Source organism: Ailuropoda melanoleuca, chromosome 4 (genome assembly GCF_002007445.2).
Source record: "Ailuropoda melanoleuca isolate Jingjing chromosome 4, ASM200744v2, whole genome shotgun sequence".
NCBI classification, from domain to species: Eukaryota; Metazoa; Chordata; class Mammalia; order Carnivora; family Ursidae; genus Ailuropoda; species Ailuropoda melanoleuca.
Window position 1 is genome coordinate 111,669,231 of NC_048221.1, and position 21,125 is coordinate 111,690,355.

A 21,125-nucleotide genomic window follows, 5' to 3' on the forward strand; every position below is an offset into this window, starting at 1 on the left:
TATGATTTCAGTGGTAAACATTAGAAGCATTATTATTAAATTCAGGAACATGAAGATTATATACACCTTCTTACTGAACTCAGTTAGACAAGACAAAATTTATAATATCTACCTATTAAAAAAAGAGGAGGGACAACTTTCAAATTTTGTCTGAATATTTTTTAACAACACTCCAAATGAATTAAATAAGTAAGTATTAGGAAAAAATATAATTTGATAATTTAGCCAATTACTGAATGAATCTACAGAGTACATGATTTTTAATATTGTAATAATAGCCAATGAGAAAATATAATAAAATAATTAATAGTAATATAAGAAATAGAAATCTACATCTTCCCAAGAAATGTATAACACTTATTAAAACTCTACAAAACTTTACTGGTCGTCATTTAAACTAATTTAAGGAAGGCAAAAATTCTAAACATATTATCCATAAAAAAACTATAATTTTAATGATCTCTCAGTTAAATATTATTTCAGGAAGTTGTTTTTTGCTGATTTGCAAACTAAGTTTAAAGTTCACCTAGAAATATAAATATGTTAGAAGAGCCTGGGAAGGGACGCTTGGATGGCTCAGTAGATTGAGCATCTGCCTTCAGCTCAGGACATGATCCCGGGGTCCTGGGATTGAGCCCCGCATTGGGCTCCCTGCTCAACGGGGAGTCTGCTTCTCCCTATGCCCCTCCCCGCTCATGCTCTCTCTCTCTCTCTCTCAAATAAATAAATTAAATGTTTATTATTTTACTTTATTTTTTTAAAGATTTTATTTATTTGAGAGAGAGAGAGAGTGAGCACAAGTTGGGGAGGAGAAGCAGACTCCCTTCTGAGCAGGGAGCCTGACATGGGGCTCAATCCCAGGACCCTGAGATCATGACTGGAGCTGAAGGGATACACTTAACCAACTGAGCCACCCAGACGCCCCATAAATAAAATCTTTAAAAAATATAAACAGCTTGCTAAGTAGATGATCAATAGCCTTTAAAAAAAGAAGAATAAAAAGAACCTGGGAAATTCTGGAAAGAGGGATAATGAGGGAGAGAATGTCTTGTCAAGTTAAAATATAGTACTTAAAACAATTGGGTATTGAAGAGAAAATATACTAAATGATAACTGGAAGAAATTATCAGTTATCAAAATAGACCTAAATATATGTGATCATTTAATGCTTAATAAAGCTGGCTTTTTAACACACTGGTAAAATGGATTTGTTTTCTAAACGTTAATGAAACAAATGGCTTGCTTTTTTGAGAGGGAAAAGGAGAGGTAGATTTATAATTCACTAATTATTGTGAAAAAAAAATCCAGATAGATCAGATATTTAACAGATTTTCAGCATGTGTTATTAATGATTGACTTTTACCTGTGTTACATAGATTTGTAGGAGTTCTGGAAAGATAGCACTGACATGAAGAGATTGAGGTATTTGGACTGCAAATGCTGCCCATCATTTATCCTGCAAATTAGGAAGCCCCACGAGTATATCTCTGTATTTTGAATTATATTCCAGGAGATGTAGGATTTGTTGATCAACATGAATAAGATTCTGGTCACCTATTGTTGGAAAAGGTACCAGCATGGAGGGAAAAATGTTACTGAAAGCTACAGGAATTCACAAATACTGGGGGAAGGATTGGAAGGAGAAAGTGATAGCAGGGGCACAGTGCTTAAGATTCAAACTAAAGACTCAATTCTCAGATGACCACATTTATACTTCAGAACCACAGGACTTAGGTTTCTTATAATTCATTGAGATTTACTGAGTCAAAATACAATTTTTTATCATGGTATTTTTGTATAGCAAAAGATTGCATTTCCATTTTGAAAAAACAAAATCCATTCACTCTTCTTATTCCCACATTCATTTTTTAAAAGATGTATTTATTCATTTTGAAAGAGAGAGAAATAGAGAGAGAAAGCAGGGAGATGGGCAGAGGGAGAGAATCTCAAGCAGACTCCATGCTGAGTATGGAGCCAGATGTGGGGCTCGATCCCATAACCCCAAGATCACAACCAGAGCCGAAACTAAGAGTTGGATGCCCAACCAACTGAGCTACCCAGGCACCCCTCCCACATTCATTTTTAATCGTCTCACAGCCTCAAAAGTTGAGTTGACCTTCTCCCTTTTTTATATTATTGCACATAACACTTATGTTTTCCATTGTCACTGTTCCCTACTTCAGTACGTTTTTCTCTCTGTTCTTTGCCTTTGTCTTTTTTTCTTTTAGTCTTAGAAGAGTGAGTTCACACTTAAGTGATCTCTGCCAGCTCTTGCCATTTTCTTTCCACTGGCTTTGTCCTTAAGTCCCTACCCTCTGACTTTCCTCCCCAGCAATTTTCTCCTCACAAGACCTAATTATTAAAGCCAAAAATATGTTGAAAAACAATGCCTCAGCCCTTCTACTAAGCCTTATGGTCACATTCTTCACAGCTATTTACAGTTCATGAATCATCTTATCCTTCTTAACCAACCCCTCTCCCTCTACAACTCTCCCATCAGCGTTAATAGCACCCCGCCAATTAAACCTTTCTCTCAAATGTCAACGTTCATGTTTGAAATACTCTGCCAAATTTCATATTTACAAGAGGGAAGTGAGATTTTTCAAGGAAAAGAAATGGCCAAAAAAGAACTTAAGTGTGAGTTAGAAAAGAAGGCAAATAAAGAAATACTTGCTAGTTGAATCCTGACCCCCATGTCAGCTTCTACTGCCTTGCATGGGCATGATGATCTTGCCAGTGTTTTCGAGCCTATGGTCAATCATTCAAGATGACTTTTGTAGAGCTTTGTGTTCTTGTAGCCTGTGTTTAAAAGCTTTTTTTAATCTTTCAACATATTAGAGTAAGTAGTAACAAAGATTGATAAAAATGTCAAATTATACATGTCCATCATCACAACTTCTGGAGATTTTAATACTTCTCGATCTCCATGGCAAAGTGAATGTGTGAGTCCCAGAAAGTGACAGACCAGTTTACAAGTAACATACCAAAGCTGAAATCCACAAAATCTATAGAAATGTGGACTGGGCCAAAGCTCAGTGAAGGCATGAGACAGAGAGCTCAACATTGACTATTTTAAAATTGTATAATGAATGAGCTTTTTCCAGTCAATTTCAGAATAGCTAATCAACTCTTGTTAATATATTCATATTTGGGTGAAGTATCCTGAAAAACCCGATGTGTATGACCAGCTTATGGATAGACCTCATGGGCTTCCTTCCAAAAAAGACATCACCAATTTGCTGGACTTGAATCAATTAGAGAAATAAAGGATCCAACTAGACTATGACTCTGGGCAGAGACACAGATAAAATCTAGTCAGGAACCCAGTGGAGAAGAGAGATCAGATGTAGTGAATGCTCTTGGGTGCCATCAAGATTCTCTCTTTGGGACAGAGGCTTTCATTCTCCCTATCCCCTAGGATGTGATTCCTGTTGGTGGCTTACAGCTGAGTTCCTCCCCAGGCTTTGCCTCAGGATAAAGGGATATATCTTGTCAAACTTACACCTCTTCCCAGGTAGCCTACATCTAATGACTTCTGATGTGGGGATACAAGGACCCAGCCTCTTTCCTCACATTGGGAAAACTCAGAAAGGCCAGTCAAGGGCCAGGGTTCACTGTGGAATGGGCTGAGGCTTTTGCTACTGCATCATAGTTGAGGTTCCCTCTGAAATGAATCCTGCTTTCTTCATTTCCTTTTTGTCACCAAGGACACCATTATGGACTGAATGTTTGTGTCCCCACCCAAATTCATATGTTGAAATCCTAATCCCCAGTGTGATGGTATTAGGAGGTGGGGCCTGTGGGAGGTGAGATTAGTTCACAAGGGTAGAGCCTTCATGAATGGGACTAGTGCCCTTAAAAAAGAGACTCCAGAAAACAATCTGGAGTCCTTACCCTCTGTTAGAACACAGGGAAAGGATGACTATCTATGAACCAAGAAGTGGGCTCTCTCCAAACATCAAATCTGCTGGCATTGTGATCTTGGACTTCCCAGCCTGTCTATTATTCGTAAGCTGCCCAGTCTATGAATCCTACTATAGCAGCCTAAACTAAGACAAACGCTCCCTGATAAACTTCCTACATTGTAATCATTCTCACTGTTTGTTCTTGGGGAACCCAAGCTAAGATATTAGGATTGGGTTCCAGTGCTATGGTGGGTAAGAAAAATGTTAGAGATCATCTAATCAGTCTCCTTTTGCAGAATCCAGGTTGAAGTCCAGTCCATGGACAGAGGTTGCTACTAAGGTATCTGGAACTCATCCCCAGAGCACCCATCGCAGAAAGGCTGGAAAGGGGTTATATGAAAAGAATCAATAGGAAAAAGGAGAGCCAGTCAACAATCTTGTTTGCTTCTTGGAGAAATATGTCTTGGAGTTAAAAAAAAATTTCTTTTAAACCCCCCAAAAACAAATGAACAAACAAACAAATAGAAATGAGCTCTAAATGTGAGCTTGCCTTTTGCTAACTGTCAAAAGTGATTGCTGATATTTTCCTCTACAATACAGGGTTGTAGAAGCTGATTTTGAGTACTGTATGAGGTGGTATTTGTGAAGTGCTTAACTGTTACAGAAAATAAGGAGCACCTCCTTATATGTTTGTAACTATTACCTCATTTAATTCTCAACATAATATGTAAGGTAGCATCTTTTGTCTGCAACAGTGAGTAATTAAGTAGCATAAGAATGATGGAAAGAAAGAAACCAAAATGTATGCAATAGTCAGTAGGTCACAGTTTGGGAGGAAGAAAAGCTCAAATGGCCCAGAAGATCAAGTAGCTTTAAGGGACAGACAGAACTTGGAACAGAGGTCTCCTGGAGCTTTTACTCTACTCCATTCTAGTATTCAATAAATACTTGAGTCTCTTAAAAATTCATCATGTGAGGCAAAAAAGAAAAATTCTCATAGGCAAGTGTTTGAAAGAAAATGGTTTAATAGAAATAAAATAAAACCCATAAAATCATTTGAATCATTAGGGATGAGGAACTTCTAGAACTATGTTCTTATAAGTTCTCTACCTCCATAAGGTAGCAACCTCTGTCCATGGACTGGACTTCAACCTGGATTCTGCAGAAGGAGACTGATTAGATGATCTCTAACATTTTTCTTACCCACCATAGCACTGGAACCCAATCCTGATATTTTAGCTTGTGTTCCTCGAGAACAAACAGTGAGAATTTCATACTTAAGACAAAGCTATTAGTCACTATACCCATACTTTGAAAAAAAAAAAAAAGTGATACTGTGTGGGAAGTGTTGTTTTTTCCTAATGGAATACTCCCTTTGCATGAGTGATAATTAACAGAAAGAGACATGGAGGCTCTTATCAATTTTTATTTGCACAGTAATTGAGAAGGAGGGAATTCAGTTTTATTCAGTTTTTTATGAAAGGTGCCCTACTTGGTAATTAATTGACAGTGCATTTCATGATTGTTCTATATTAATGGAGTAAGAGATAATCTGTTCCCTTTTTTTGGATTATACCTTGATGGCTACCTATTCTGGGAAACAAAAATCTTTTCACATTTTCATCCTAATAACATTAGGAACAACTGGGACATACTGGACGTTAATTCAGTCACCTCATTCTTCCAATCCTGTGTTCCTCTAGCAAATTACCTTTGGTTTTATTGTTGGAGAAGGAGGGGTATAATAATAGAAGGTGACACCAGTAATGTCACTGGCTGGTCATCCAGACAGTGCCTTCTGGCCGCACTTTCATGATATGACATCAGTTTTGCACCTCGCCTTCAGTTTCATGGACTTTGTAGCATTTGTTAGTATCCCTAAGATAATCTAAGACAGGGAAATGGATTTACATTCATCAAAATATCAAGAAAACAAAATGTGCAGGTATTGATTTCCACTGGGGAAAAAAAAAGAATAGAATGCTCAAATGAGCCTTATCCTTTTATTCACTTTCTGAAAGCTGCATATGATAATAATTAGAAAGTTGTTCTTAATTAAAGTAAGGCAGTGAAGTGGGATACTTTCTATGGATTTTTGACATTAGATTTTAATAGTCTGTTGCATCCATCTCCGCAGTGAGTACATATGCTAAGCAGACCACAAGCTAATGAGCATTGTCCATAGGACCTCCACCATGAGACATTGAAGAATAGACTACCAGCTTCTCTTTCTGACTCTGGCATTTCTGTTTCTAATCAACCATCTACCTTCAGTGGCTATCCTTTTCCTTTTAATTTATTAATAACATTGTCTTAGTCACAATTTTAAACATGCTAATGTAGTCATATTTTGATAGAAACTACACCCTCATTTCTTGATTAGGACCGCCTATTTCGAAGAAATAATTACTTAGGTGGGTGTTTTTCCATAAGGCTGAGTTCATCCATTTACATATTGATTGTCTGCAATCTATTCTCAAAAGTTTAACAGATTTTTAAGTTCTGAAGAAAACTGGTGCTTGTGATCTTAGACTTCCCAGACTGTCATTGTTCATAAGCCAGACCGTCTACGGTTTTACATTACTCTGTAGAATGTGACTGAAGAGTTAATCCTTTTATCTATTCCTTCTTTGTGGTTTATAGTCTATACTATCTTATAGTAATTTTAAAACCATTTATATATTCAGTATTTTAAATATATCATCTTTTAACATGGTCCAAAACTCAAAAAAAGGTGATGGGTATTGAGGGCGCGTGTTGTGATGAGCACTGGGTGTTATATACACAACTAATGAATCATTGAACACTACATCAGAAACTAATGATGTACTATATGTTGGCTAACTGAACTTAGTAACTTTTTTAAAAAGATCAAAATATAAAGAGAAATACCTTTTGTTCACCTTGGTTCTCCACTTTTCGTACTACTTCCATTCTTCAAACACTAGTTAATCTCTCCTGTATCTTTCCACAGTTGTTGGATACAAATAAATGTAAATATATATTTGCTTAGTTTCCCTTACTACACAAATGCTAGATTACTGCATCCACTGCTTTTTCCTTCTTTAAAATTTAGCAAGACGCTTTGGAAAGCGTTTCAGATCCACGCACAGAGAACTACTCATAATTTTTTCCAGCCATATAGTATTCTAGTGTATTAATGTAGCATAATTTGTTTAATCAGTTCTTTATTAATTAATATTTAGTCTTTTCTATTCTTTAACAGCAACATGACAGTGACTAACATGAACATATGTCATTTCCTCTTTGCATAACTGGAATTAGACTTGCTATGCCAAAGGACATGTACCAGTGTATTTTTAGAGATATTACCGAGTTTCCCTCCATATGGTTTGTACCATTTTATACTCCCACCAGTAATTTATGAAAGCATGTTTCCAGAGCATCTTCCCAACTTCTGATTTTTGCCAATTTATTATGAGAAAGTGGCATCTGATTGGAATTTTAATTTACCTTTCTCTGTAAGATTAGGAGTAGAATTAAATTTATTCGTTGAGCAGCTCTTTATTGAGTCTTTAGTAAGTGCCAGCCTTATTCTAAGTAATGGGAATATAAAATTTGTACTGAACAGAAAAAAATCATATAGGTATGTGATTATACAACATATAGTATATTGGATGGTGATAATGATGAAGAAATATAAGTAGAACAAAGTGAAGGGGGAATGAGAGTCAATATAAGATTTCATTGGTAGAATTACATCTGGGAAAAAACTTGAAGAAGAGGGAGTGGCCTAACCAGATATCTGGGGAAAATGAGTTCCAGGTAGAAGAAACAACCAGAGCTAAGTTCTCAAGGAGGGAGAATATCTAGCATCGTGGAGGAATACGAAGGAGTTCAGTGTTACTGGAGCAGAAATGGAGAGGGGAAGAGTGGTTGAAGTTGTCAGAGAGATAATGAAAAGCCACAGTGCACAGGGCTTTGTATACAAGTTAAAGGATTTTGGCTTTCATTCGGGAAGAAATGGAAAGCTGTTGAGAAATTTGAGCAAAAGAAAGACATGAATTTGAACTGACACATATTTTAAAAGGATACCTCTAATTGCTATTAGAATTGACCATCCAGAGCAAGGATGGAAACAGAAAGGCCAGGTAGAGGACTAGTGCAGGAATCCTATAGACATGATGGCAGCTTGGCCCAGCCTGGTAGTGGTAGACCTGGGCTATCAGCTTCTGGGTATATTTTGACGATAGAGCAAACAAGACTTCCTGAAGTTTTAGATATGCAATGTAAGGGAAATAATGGCGTAAATTACTCTTCCAAGTTTTCTGGCCTGAGCAAGTGGAAGGATGGAATTGCTATTACCTGGATTAATTTTTAGACTTATCTGTATTTCCTTTTTTTTTTTAACTGAACTCTCTATTCATATTCTTTGCTTCTTTTTCTATTGTGAGTCTGATCTTTTTCTTAAAGCTTTCAAGATTATCTGTCAAAAAATTACCCGTTCATACGTAATATGAATTCAAAATATATCAGTTTATTTTTTTTTTTGCTTATGTTATTTTTTTTTAAAGATTTTATTTATTCATTTGCCAGAGAGACAGCCAGTGAGAGAGGAAACACAAGCAGGGGGAGTGGGAGAGGAAGAAACAGGCTCCCAGAGGAGGAGCCTGATGTGGGGCTCGATCCCAGGACTCTGGGATAACGCCCTGAGCTGAAGGCAGACGCTTAATGACTGAGCCACCCAGGCACCCCTGCTTATGCTATTTTATTTATTTTATTATATTATGTTAATCACCATACAGTACATCCCCAGATTCCAATGTAAAGTTTGATGCTTCATTAGTTGCGTATAACACCCAGTGCACCATGCAATACGTGCCCTCCTTACTACCCATCACCAGTCTATCCCATTCCCCCACCCCCTCTTAAGTCTTCAGTTTGTTTCTCATAGTCCATAGTCTCTCATGTTTCATTCCCCCTTCTGATTACCCCCCTTTTCTTTATCCCTTTCTTCCCCTACCGATCATCCTAGTTCTTATGTTCCATAGATGAGAGAAATCATATGATAATTGTCTTTCTCTGCTTGACTTATTTCACTTAGCATTATCTCCTCCAGTGCCGTCCATGTTGCAGCAAATGTTGAGAATTCGTTCTTTCTGATAGCTGAGTAATATTCCATTGTATATATGGACCACAGCTTCTTAATCCAGTCATCTGTTGAAGGGCATCTCGGCTCCTTCCATGATTTGGCTATTGTGGACAATGCAGCTATGAACATTGGGGTGCATATGGCCCTTCTCTTTACTACGTCTGTATCTTTGGGGTAAACACCCAGTAGTGCAATGGCTGGGTCATAGGGTAGTTCAATTTTTAACTTTTTAAGGGACCTCCACACTGTTTTCCAGAGTGGCTGTACCAACTTGCATTCCCACCAACAATGTAGGAGGGATCCCCTTTCTCCACATCCTCTCCAACAATTGTTGTTTCTTGCCTTGTCTATCTTTGCCATTCTAACTGGCGTAAGGTGGTATCTCAGTGTGGTTTTGATTTGAATTTCCCTGATGGCTAATGATTTTGAACATTTTTTCATGTGTCTGTTAGCCATTTGTATGTCTTCATTGGAAAAGTGTCTGTTCATATCTTCTGCCCATTTTATGATTTGTTTATTTGTTTCTCGTGTATTGAGTTTGAGAAGTTCTTTGTAGATCTTGGATACCAGTCCTTTATCTGTGGTGTCCTTTGCAAATATATTCTCCCATTCCGTGGGCTGTCTCTTAGTTTTTTTGACTGTTTCCTTGGCTGTGCAGAAGCTCTTTATCCTGATAAAGTCCCATAAGTTCATTTTATCTTTTATTTCTCTTGCCTTTGGAGATGTGTCGTGAAAAAGGTTGCTCTGGCCGATGTCATAGAAGTTGTTGCCTATGTTCTCCTCTAGAATTTTGATGGATTCCTGTCTCACATTGAGGTCTTTCATCCATTTGGAGTTTATTTTTGTGTATGGTGTGAGAGAGTGGTCAAGTTTCATTCTTTTGCATGTAGCTGTCCAATTTTCCCAGCACCATTTATTGAAGAGACTGTCTTTTTTCCACCGGATGTTTTTTCCTGCTTTATCAAAGATTAGTTGCCCAAAGAGCCGAGGGTCCATTTCTGGGTTCTCTATTCTGTTCCATTGGTCGATGTGTCTGTTTTTGTGCCAGTACCATGCTGTCTTTGTGATCACAGCTTTGTAGTACAGCTCGAAATCCGGCATTGTGATGCCCCCAGCTTTGTTTTTCCTTTTCAACAGTTCCTTGGAGATTCGGGGCCTTTTCTGGTTCCATACAAATTTAAGGACTATTTGTTCCAGTTCTTTGAAAAATGTCCTCGGTATTTTGATCGGGATAGCATTGAAAGTGTAGATTGCTCTGGGTAGTATGGACATTTTAACTATGTTAATTCTTCCAATCCATGAGCATGGAATATTTTTCCATCTTTTTATGTCTTCCTCAATATCTTTCAAAAGTGATCTATAGTTTCTAGCATATAGGTCCTTTACGTCTCTGGTTAAGTTAATTCCAAGGTAACGCATGGTTTTTGGTGTTATTGTAAATGGGATGGATTCCCTAATTTCTCTTTCTTCAGTCTCGTTATTCGTGTATAGAAATGCAACTGATTTCTGGGCATTGATTTTGTATCCTGCCACCTTACTGAATTGTTCTATAACTTCTAATAGTTTGGGAGTGGATTCCTTTGGGTTTTCCATATAGAGTATCATGTCATCTGCAAAGAGAGACAGTTTGACTTCTTCTTTGCCGATTTGGATACCTTTGATCCCTTTTTGTCTTCTGATTGCTGTTGCAAGGACTTCTAGTACTATGTTGAATAATAGTGGCGAGAGTGGGCATCCTTGTCGTGTTCCTGATCTTAAGGGAAAGGCTTCCAGCTTTTCCCCATTGAGAATAATGCTTGCAGTAGGCTTTTCATAGATGGCTTTTATGAGATTGAGAAATGTACCCTCTATTCCTACACTCTGAAGGGTTTTAATCAGGAAAGGATGCTGTATTTTGTCAAATGCTTTTTCTGCATCAATTGAGAGGATCATATGGTTCTTGAGTCTTTTCTTGTTGATATGATGTATCACATTGATTGATTTGCGAGTGTTGAACCATGCTTGCATCCCAGGTATGAATCCCACTTGGTCATGATGGATAATCCTTTTAATGTACTGTTGGATTCTATTAGCAAGGATCTTGTTGAGGATTTTGGCATCCATATTCATTAGAGAAATCGGTCTGTAATTCTCCTTTTTGAGGGGGTCTTTGCCTGGTTTGGGGATCAAGGTAATATTAGCCTCATAGAATGAGTTTGGTAGCTTTCCTTCTGTTTCTATTTTTTGAAATAGCTTTAGGAGAATAGGTATTATTTCTTCTTTGAATGTTTGGTAGAATTCCCCAGGAAAACCGTCTGGGCCTGGAGTTTTATTATTTGGAAGGTTGTTTATCACTGACTCAATTTCTTCATAGTTAATTGGCCTATTTAAGAAATCTATTTCTTCCTGTTTCAGTCTTGGTAGTTTATAGGTTTCCAGGAAGGCCTCCATCTCTTCCAGATTGTTTAGTTTTTTGGCATATAGCTGTTGATAAAAGTTTCTAATAATCCTTGCAATTTCAATGGTGCTGGTCGTGACCTCTCCCTTTTCAGTCATAATTTTAATAATCTCAGTCCTTTCTCTTTGTTTTTGGACAAGTTTTGCCAGTGGTCTATCAATTTTATGGATTCTCTCAAAGAACCAGCTTCTAGTCCTGTTGATCTGCTCTACTGTGGTTCTGGTCTCTAATTCATTGATTTCTGCTCTAATCTTGGTCAACTCCTTCCTTGTCAGTGGGTTAGGCCTGTCCCTCTGTTGCTGTTCCAGTTTCTTGAGGTGAGAATATAGAAACTGCATTTTAGATTTTTCTATTCTTTTGAGTGAGGCTTGGATGGCTATGTATTTCCCCCTTAGGACTGCCTTTGCAGTATCCCATAGGTTTTGGACCGTTGTGTATTCATTCTCGTTGGTCTCCATAAATTGTTTAATTTGTTTTTTGATTTCCTGGTTTATCGAGTCATTCTTGAGCAGGATGGTTCTTAGCCTCCAAGTGTTTGAGTTTCTTCCAGGTTTTTCCTTGTGGTTGAGTTCCAATTTCAGAGCGTTGTGGTCTGAGAATATGCAGGGGATAATTTCAATCTTTTGGTATTGGCTGAGACCTGTTTTGTGTCCCAGAGCATGATCTATTCTTGAGAATGTTCCATGGGCATTTGAATAGAATGAGTATTCTTTGGTTCTGGGGTGTAGTGTTCTATATATATCTATGAGGTCCAACTCGTCGAGTATGGCATTCAAAGCCTTTGATTCTTTGCTTAGTTTTTGCCAGGGTGTTCTGTCTATTTCTGATAGTGGGGTGTTGAGGTCCCCTACTATTACTGTGTTCTTATCTATATGTCTCTTTATTTTGGTTAAGAGTTGGCTTGTGTATCTTGCTGCTCCCCTGTTGGGGGCATATATATTAATAATTGTCATATCCACTTGTTGAATACTTCCTTTAAGAATAATATAGTGCCCTTCTGTATCTCTCTCTATGGCCTCTAGTTTAAAATCCAGTCTATCTGATATGAGAATTGCTACTCCAGCTTTCTTTTGAGGTCCATTTGCGTGGAAGATGGTACTCCATCCCCTTACTCTAAGTCTGAATGCATCTTTGGGTTCAAAATGAGTCTCTTGTAGACAGCAAATGGATGGGTCATGTCTTTTTATCCAATCTGCAACCCTGTGGCGTTTTATGGGAGAGTTTAAGCCATTTAGATTGATAGAGATTATTGACAGATATGATTTTAATGATGCCATTTCTCTTTAAAGTCTTTGTATCGGTTGTGACTTGCTGCTCTGTATCACTCTTGGGGCCTTTTTACCTTTATAGAGCCCCCCTTAATATCTCCTGTAGGGCTGGTTTCGTGGTTACGAAATTGGTTAATGATTGGCGATTTTGGAACGTCTTTATTTCTCCATCAATTCTGAATGACAGCTTTGCTGGATAAAGGATCCTTGGCTGCATGTTTTTCTCTGAAAGAGCTTTAAAAATGCCCCCCCAAGCCTTTCTCTCATTCCAGGTCTCTGTAGACAGGTCTGACGTAATCCTGATACCTTTGCCTTGGTACGTGAGAAATTTCTTTGCCCTGGCCGCTTTCAATACTGTATCCTTGGATCTAATATTTGCGAATTGCACTATGACATGCCGTGGCGTAGGTTTGTCCTGGTTGAGCTTGGATGGGGTCCTCTCTGCCTCTTGGACACGAATGCTTGTTTCCCTTGCTAGATTAGGGAAGTTTTCAGCTACAATTTGTTCAAATATCTCTTCTAGACCTCTGTTTTTCTCCACCCCTTCAGGGATGCCGATGATTCTGACATTGGATCGTTTCATAGAGTCAGTAATCTCCCGTAATCTACATTCGTGGGCGTGGATTTTTTTAAGACCAGCTTCTATTTTCGTTTTTTCTTCTACTAACCCATCCTCCAATTCGCTAACGCGTTCCTCTGCCTCGGTGACCCTGGCCGTCAGAGCCTCTAGTTTTGACTGTATTTGGCCCACTGAGTTTTTAATTTCTGTCAGATTCGCTCTCATTTCTGCCCTTAGGGATTCTATATTCTCAGCAACGCTTTCTCTGATGCTTTTTTCAAGTTTACTCATCATCTTGACCATTGTTGCTCTGAATTCCATTTCTGATAATTGGGATACATCCATATGTATTAATTCTGTGGCCGAGGCCAATTCTGTGGCAGAGGCCACAGACTCATTATCTTTTCTTTGCTGGGGGGGACTTCTCCTTCTCGTCATTCTGATGAAGAGAGATTGCAGGGTTGTCCAGAGCCCAAGTGTTGACTGGGACCCAGGCCGTGCGCCCTTGTTTTATAGAGATCTTAGGGATGTGGGCTTCTTCCTTAAAGAGTTTATTTATTTATTTGAGAGAGAGAGAGACAGTCAGCAAGAAAGGGAACCCAAGCAGAGGAGTGGGAGAGGAAGAAGCAGGTTCCCGGTGGAGAAGCCCGATGAAGGACTCCTTACGGAGCGTTGTGATCACACCCTAATCCGAAGACAGGTGCTTGGTGACTGCGCCACTCAGGCGCTCCGGGTTGTGGGCTTCTTGATTTTTCAGCCTGCCTTCTGGGGGAGGGGCCTGCCTGCCGGTACTCAGAAAACCCTGTTTGGGTAGAGTCTCTGTGTCCCTTGCGAGGGGGGATGGGGATGGGCACCCTGTGAGCCGGTATTTCCGGGCTTTTGTTCTCTGGCGGCTTTCCCTGGCGGTTTGCTATGCCTCTTCTGAGAGAGCAGCAGCGGCTGAAATTCAGCCTCTGTCTCAGAACAGAGGGATCGCGGATCGTTCTCCACTGATGTTCTGGCCACTTTAACTCTGTTTCTGTTGGTGCTGCTCAACCCTGCAGCATCCCGGGCTGTGCGCCCCACACCCGGCGTCCCAGCCCTCACTTCCAGGGCCGGCACGTCTCTGTCCTTTGTGTTTCCAACCCCGCCAGCCGCCAGCCGCCCCGCGCGGGCTCCCGGAGCTCCCCGTCTCAGTCTGGTGTCTCACGGGTGCTGACCGCGAGTCCGCCTGCTCCCCCGTGCAGGTGGCCCTCCAGCCGCCAGCCGCCCCGCGGACGCTCCCGGAGCTCCCGGTCTCAGCCTCGATCCAGTGAGCACACCGGAGCTCCGGAGCTCCGTGAGATGCTTGGTGGTGCACGCTCCCGGCTCACGGACTCAGTCTGCCGTTTCCAGAGTGCGGGTCCGCGGTCCGCCCGCTCCCCGGTGCAGGTGGCCCGCCAGCCGCCCTGCGCGCGCGCTCCTGGAGCTCGCGTTCTAAGTCTGTTGTCTCGCGGGTGCCGTCCGCGAGTCCGCCTGCTCCCCCGTGCAGGTGGCCCGCCAACCGCCAGCCGTCCCGCGTGCGCTCCCGGAGCTCCCTTCTCAGCCTGCTGTCTCAAGCGTGCGGGTCCGCGGTCTGTCCGCTCCCCCTTGCAGGTGGCTACCGCTTCCCGGCGCCCTGACACGGCGGCTCCCTCCCCCTTCTGTTTAGCTTCCGATATCTGTGCGCGGTTTCACGGCTCCCTGCTTCGTACCTCGATACTCACCACTGGAGATGTTCATTTGTAGAGATCCAGATGTATCTTCCTGCATCTCAGGCTGATTCCGTGGATGTTCCCGCTGGTCTGGTACCTATCCAGCTCAACTCAGGGGACCGGCTGAAAAAGGGGTCCCCTACTCCTCCGCCATCTTAACCTCCTCCTATGCTATTTTTTAATGTATTTTGCTTTTCTTTTGTTTATCTAAAGGCATGAAGATGTCCTTTTTAAAGTTACTTGAATGTATCCATTTTAATGGCTCCTGAATTTATAGTAAAAATGAGAAATGCTATTCTTGCTCCAAGGTTAGGAATAATGCATTATTTTATGGTTTTATTTTTATACATTTGCATCTTTAATCCCTTAGAAATTGATTCTGGTGAAGGATGGAAGGTATGAATCTGACTATGTCTAGATGACTGTCCAGTTGTCCTAAGACCATTTATTGAATTAACTACTTTTTCTTCACTGATTATATATGCTGCCCTTCATAGGTCAGATTCCTAAATGCACTTGGGTCCAATTGTGGCATTTCTATTTTGTTCCTTTGGTTTTCATCTCTGTTCATGAGACATGACTATAAAGTCTTATTTATTTAGACTTTGTAATTATTTTAATAAATGGTATGACTAAGCCCATCTCTCTGATCTTCATTTTCATAGTTTCCTGTCTATTTCTGTTATTTTCCCACTGAGCTTTAGAAGCACCTTGATTATTTGCAAAAAAGAAAAGAAAGTGCTGTTCTCTTATTTAAATCATGTTAGAACTATACATTAACTCACAGAAAATTGGCATCTTTATATTTTAAGGCCTTCTATCAGAACATAATCTGTATTTGCATTTGTTTCTGCTTTTTCTTTTTAATGGGAGATGTTAAACATTTCTCCATATGAATCTTGTGCTTTTCTTGTTTAGCATATTACCTTTTTTTAATCAGTCTGTTCCTATTAAAAATGAGACCATTTTTCTTTTACCATAAATCATCAAAGTGGTTTCTGTTTTATATATTGAAAGGTATTGATTACACTGATTTTATACCCTATTGATTGCATTTTAATGCAGTTTGTGTGGTTTTTCAATGGGTTCTACGGTGGGCTTCAGTATCAGATAATTTCTAATGCAATGAGTGATAGTTTAAACTCCTTCTTCCAAATTTCTGCCAAATTTTTTAGCTAATATTTTCAGTAAAATTTTTAAAAATATAGTTGTGAAAATGAGCAGACCCTGTGATCTCACCCTCATGTTCCCATGTTATAGAAACCTATAAATTAGATGAAGCACCATGCACTTCCATAGCACTGAGGAACATTCCCTCAGAAAGTTCATCACAATGATTATCTGTTCACTCTGTATTTTTCCTTCTATACTGTGAGTTTTTTTAAAGCTATATTTTATCTACATTTTATTATTATATCCCCAGGCACATAGTACTCCCTATAAATATATGTTAAATGAATGATGAGACAGCTTAACAAAGATTATATATCTCTGCTTAAAGAACTTATGTAACAATATTTAAACATCTTTTTGTCTCTACATGTAAGTACTTCTTAATTTGAGATGGTGTGCTACAGTAGACAGAGCAAAGGGCTCAGAGCCCAGCACATTTCACTGCTTTCCCTTCTGGCCCTGTGATTTGGGGGACAAGTCTTAATCTTTCCAATATTCAGTGCACGAAATGCAAATAATGTATCATCAAAGAATTCCTCTGAAGAACAAATGAAGATGTTGTGTCCAAAATAAAGATCAGATTCTTTTTTTTTTTTTTAAGATTTACTTATTTATTTGAGGGGGGGGTTCACAGGGAGAGGGGAAGAGAATATTAAGCAGACTCCATGCTGAGCCCAGAGCCCAATGTGGGGCTTGATCTCATGACCTGAGATCAGGGTCTGAGCTGAAAGCAAGAGTGGGATCCTTAACCAACTGTGCCACCAGGCCCCCCGCTGTGATTAAATTGGAAAGCCTCATGTTCTCTTCAAACAGGGTTTCTTCAGGGGAATATTGATTCCATGTGATGGTACTTTTGTTCTATTTCCCCACAGGTATGAATTGCTGGCATTTTGTCAGTGTTGAAGAAAACTCACCCCCTGTACCTCACCCTTTTCTGTGGGAATAGCTTTCCTTCCTCCTCGTCTGGGTACGCAGTTTGGAATTCTCTTCTGATGGATCACTTCATACCTATCTGACTCGAACTTCTCTATACTCTCCATGCCTCCTATTTATTGAGGACAGTGTTAATAATACATCTCTCCTCAAAAAGAAGAGAACTATTTCACTGTGACTCCTGACCATGGCCCTTTGGAGTTCAAAAAGGAATCTCAAGACAATGCAGCCCTCCTTTTCCCCTCTTTTGTTGGGGAAAAGATGGGCAGTTAATATGTAGAAAACAGTGGCTTGACTTGCAGCCAGTACTCTCAGTGATCAGATACTTCCATTTTCTGAGGCAATTCTTTTTCATTTAAATGAAGACTAAAACAGAAATAAGGAAAAGCCATGCTCATGAAATCATATTACAAGCGGGGAGACAACATCTCATCTTGCATGACACTTCCTCACCCGGTTTCTCATCCTGCTCTGATCCACGGGTTAACAGACATGATAATTAATTCTTCATAGGAGGCATTTCTACCTATTGCTACCGATTGCTCTCTGAAAATTGAAAATAGCAGCCCCACTACCATCCTTCAAAGGCTGAACAGAAAGTGGAATTGATTTAAAAGAAGCCCAACTACATGAAAGTCTGAGAAATATGACATGGTCATCATTCCTCTCAGCAAATTGCTGATTGCTCAGTAAAACTTGCAGGGGGTGGGAGGTGATGCTTCCAGGCTACAGTAATTAGGGTAGAATGGTTTGGAGAAACTACTGGAAAGCTATGATGAAAGGCCAGGAGCATTGTGGCTTTATTAGGAAAATGCCAAACAGTGCTAACAGTGTCTGCAAAATTGGATTACCATTTTTATTCTGGGCTCCAGAGGGAGAAAATAGCCAATTAAAGCATTCAGTACTAGGAGTACCATGCTGAGCATTTAGTTAAAAGATATGCTCAGAGATTATTTTGTCATTCAGCACATTGCCCTTCAATCAGTCCTAATGTCCTAATAACCAGAAGGTAGGGAGGAAGGGGAAGGGGCACAACTTTTTCTTCTGGAAAAGGGACCCACCCATAGTTTGATTCAGAGTCTGGAATTTACATTTTAGTATTTTTGTATTTTTTTGTTTATTTTAGGTATATTTTATATTGAAGTAAATCAGCAGGGAGGAAATTATGACAACTAAAGAAGGTGTATAGGATGGAAAGGAGGAGAAATGGAGGGAGGGAGGAAAGGAGAGAGGAAGGAATATTTCAAGTAGATGCTGTTCAGGAAACACGAGTGGTGACGTTTTATCACCTTTCCTTTTAACCAAGGCTAAGTGGAGTTTTCTTGAGCACTCCTATATAATCCTTTGCCAAAATGTCAAAATGCAAGCTGTTATTATTTAACCTTTAGGGACGCTTAATGAAGAACTTAACACAGTTTTCTTTCTGCATATTTCTTTCTGTTTTCCTGTGTCCTACATCAGGCGGGCTGAATTACACGAGAAGAGATAATAAAGGAAATTAAGAGAGCCGTTTCTGTCCCTGGCGAGTGAATGACCTTCCTGTTTTTCTGTTTCTTCATGAGAAAATTCCACTGATAATATTAGCCATATGCATTTGTCGAGGTGCCTCCGTAGGCCCTTCCATCCCCTGGTCCTTGCCCATGTACTCTCGCTGCGCCTGAACACCGTAGGAGGGTTTTGGTTTTATTCTTCTTTGCCCCCCCCCACCCCCGTCATGCTAGTTATCTAGTTCTGCTCCTACCTTCCCATGTTGGACATGCAAATAATTTATGTGATCATAGTCAGCCCCACATAAACTTTATTAATTGCCCAAATAATGATGTATCCTGCAAATTCATATACCAGGGTCATGAAGTAAATTAGTATGAAATACACTATTTCTGGTAAATTAATACACTTTCTCAGGGCTTCCACTTCCATTATCAGATGGAAATTCCAGCTCCTCCATTTATCCAAATCTCTTAGAAAAAAATATACAACTCTATACTGTTTGCATATAACTTAGAAAAACAATTGCTATGATACAGCCTAAGACACGTTTTGCTTAATAATACTTTGTTTAAAGCATTTGACTTGTGCTGAGAGAAATTTAAGGATCTTTGCAAGCAGAAATCAAAGTGATTAAAACAGCATGGAAATAAGTGACTTAGATGTCTTGGAATGTGCTGAAAACCCAACATACAGGTTAACAGCAAACAGAGGTTTTACGAGTTGTGAGCTCCCAGAATATTGTAGGCTCCAGATATATCAGTCTTTTTCCCCCCTCTCCTCATTGCCATTAGCCTCTTGGTTATGCATTTCTACTTTCCTTTCCTTCACTTATCTGTGATAAGAAGTATGTTTATGGCAACCAACAAAAATTACAAAACACATACTGTTTCCCAATTATTCACTCTATACTTTTCATTACATTTCCAATAAAATTTACATTTTCATTAGAAAATTCTCAGTTCATATTCCCATCATTTGATTTTCATGAAGCTATGAAAATTCCAAGTGATATGACACAAAATTAAATAGTATCTTAGAAGTAAAAGATATGAGTCCAACCTTCAGCTGACAGTCCAATCCCAGTCCCTTTCTGTAGTCTGAAAGATAACCACTCATCCTCCTTTAGCAACCTTCCTCACATGACCACATACTCACTTCTCTGTCAGTTTTCATATTAAATAGCTTCATATATCATTAAATTAAATGTTATTTCTCTCTAGCTCTTATTCATTGATTTATTCTCTTCATATATGATATTATTTGAAGTATTTGAAGATAGCTATTAATCTTCTAAGATTTCTGTTCTTTAGGCAGAAGGCCCCAGATGTTCCCTTGTTCATACATAATATGTCGTTACGTCCATTCATCTCCATTGTGTCACTGCTAAGTGTAGTTGAACTCTTGTTTCTCATTTTCTGTATACTCGAACCCTGTAAATTCTGCCAAAGACTAGGTAATAAATTTAGCAGGCAAAATCACATAAAAACTTGTATTACAATTGTATTAAAATAAAATGCAGAATATTATGTACATTTTATAAATTCATGATTATAAAAAATATTTTCAGGTAAATGAGAAATATTTTCCTTTTGATATTATATTATCTGATAAATAAAGCAGCCTTCCATTGAAAAAGAGTTTCTTGGATATAAAACTATTCTCCCCATAAAAATTTTGGCTCTTAACTTGAATTTTTAAAAAAAGGTTTGTTTCTTCTCACAAATTTACAAACATAAACTGCTGATATGATAAATATCTAAATGTAAAAATTCTATGAAATATTAGCAGAATGTATAGGAAAAGGTATTTGTGATTTAGGGTAGGGAAAGGAGGACCACTTAGTGATAAAGCAAAAAGCCACTAGGAAGGAATAATTGCAGCTACACCACATTTTTAAAACTTACATAACACAAAAGACAATTAAATTTTAAAAGTGAAAAAGTATGTAATAGATACATAATATATAAAAGAAAGGATTAATGTCAACAATATATAAAGAGCTCCCACAAATCAATAAGAAAAAAAGAAAAATGGACAAATGAACAAGAATTCACAGAGAAATAAAGATAGCCAATAAACATATCATAAACTATTTAATATACCTGATAATTAAGATAATGCAATTTCATGCAGTTATTAGGTATCATGTTATACTTCTCAACACAGGGAAAAAGAGAAGTTTGACAGCAAGTGTGATCCAGAGTAAAGGGACATAATCTTTTCTGTGATTTGTGTAATATGGATTGTAATAGTCATTTTTAGTAATAGGTATTAAATTTTAAAATTATAATAGCTCAATTTAAAATTGCCCTAGCAATTGTCATAGAAGAACTCATTCACATGTACTAAGAGATTATACATTACAATACTTTTGTGATAGCAAAATAAAGGAGAAAGAAAGAGAAAGAAGATGTGAAATGGAAGACAGGCAAAGATAATTCACCATCAGTATAATTGTATGACCTGAAGAAGAAAAACAAAGTAATGAAACAAAAATATGTAAAACTGTAATCAATGAAAAGATTGCATAAATA

At 38.8% G+C, this 21,125-nt stretch overlaps 1 pseudogene; it reads right to left on the minus strand.

The window, feature by feature from the left end:
• Nucleotides 1-17,207, minus strand: part of LOC100475058 — a 35,714-nt pseudogene extending 18,507 nt beyond the window's left edge.
• Between the last annotated feature and the right edge of the window lie 3,918 nt (nt 17,208-21,125).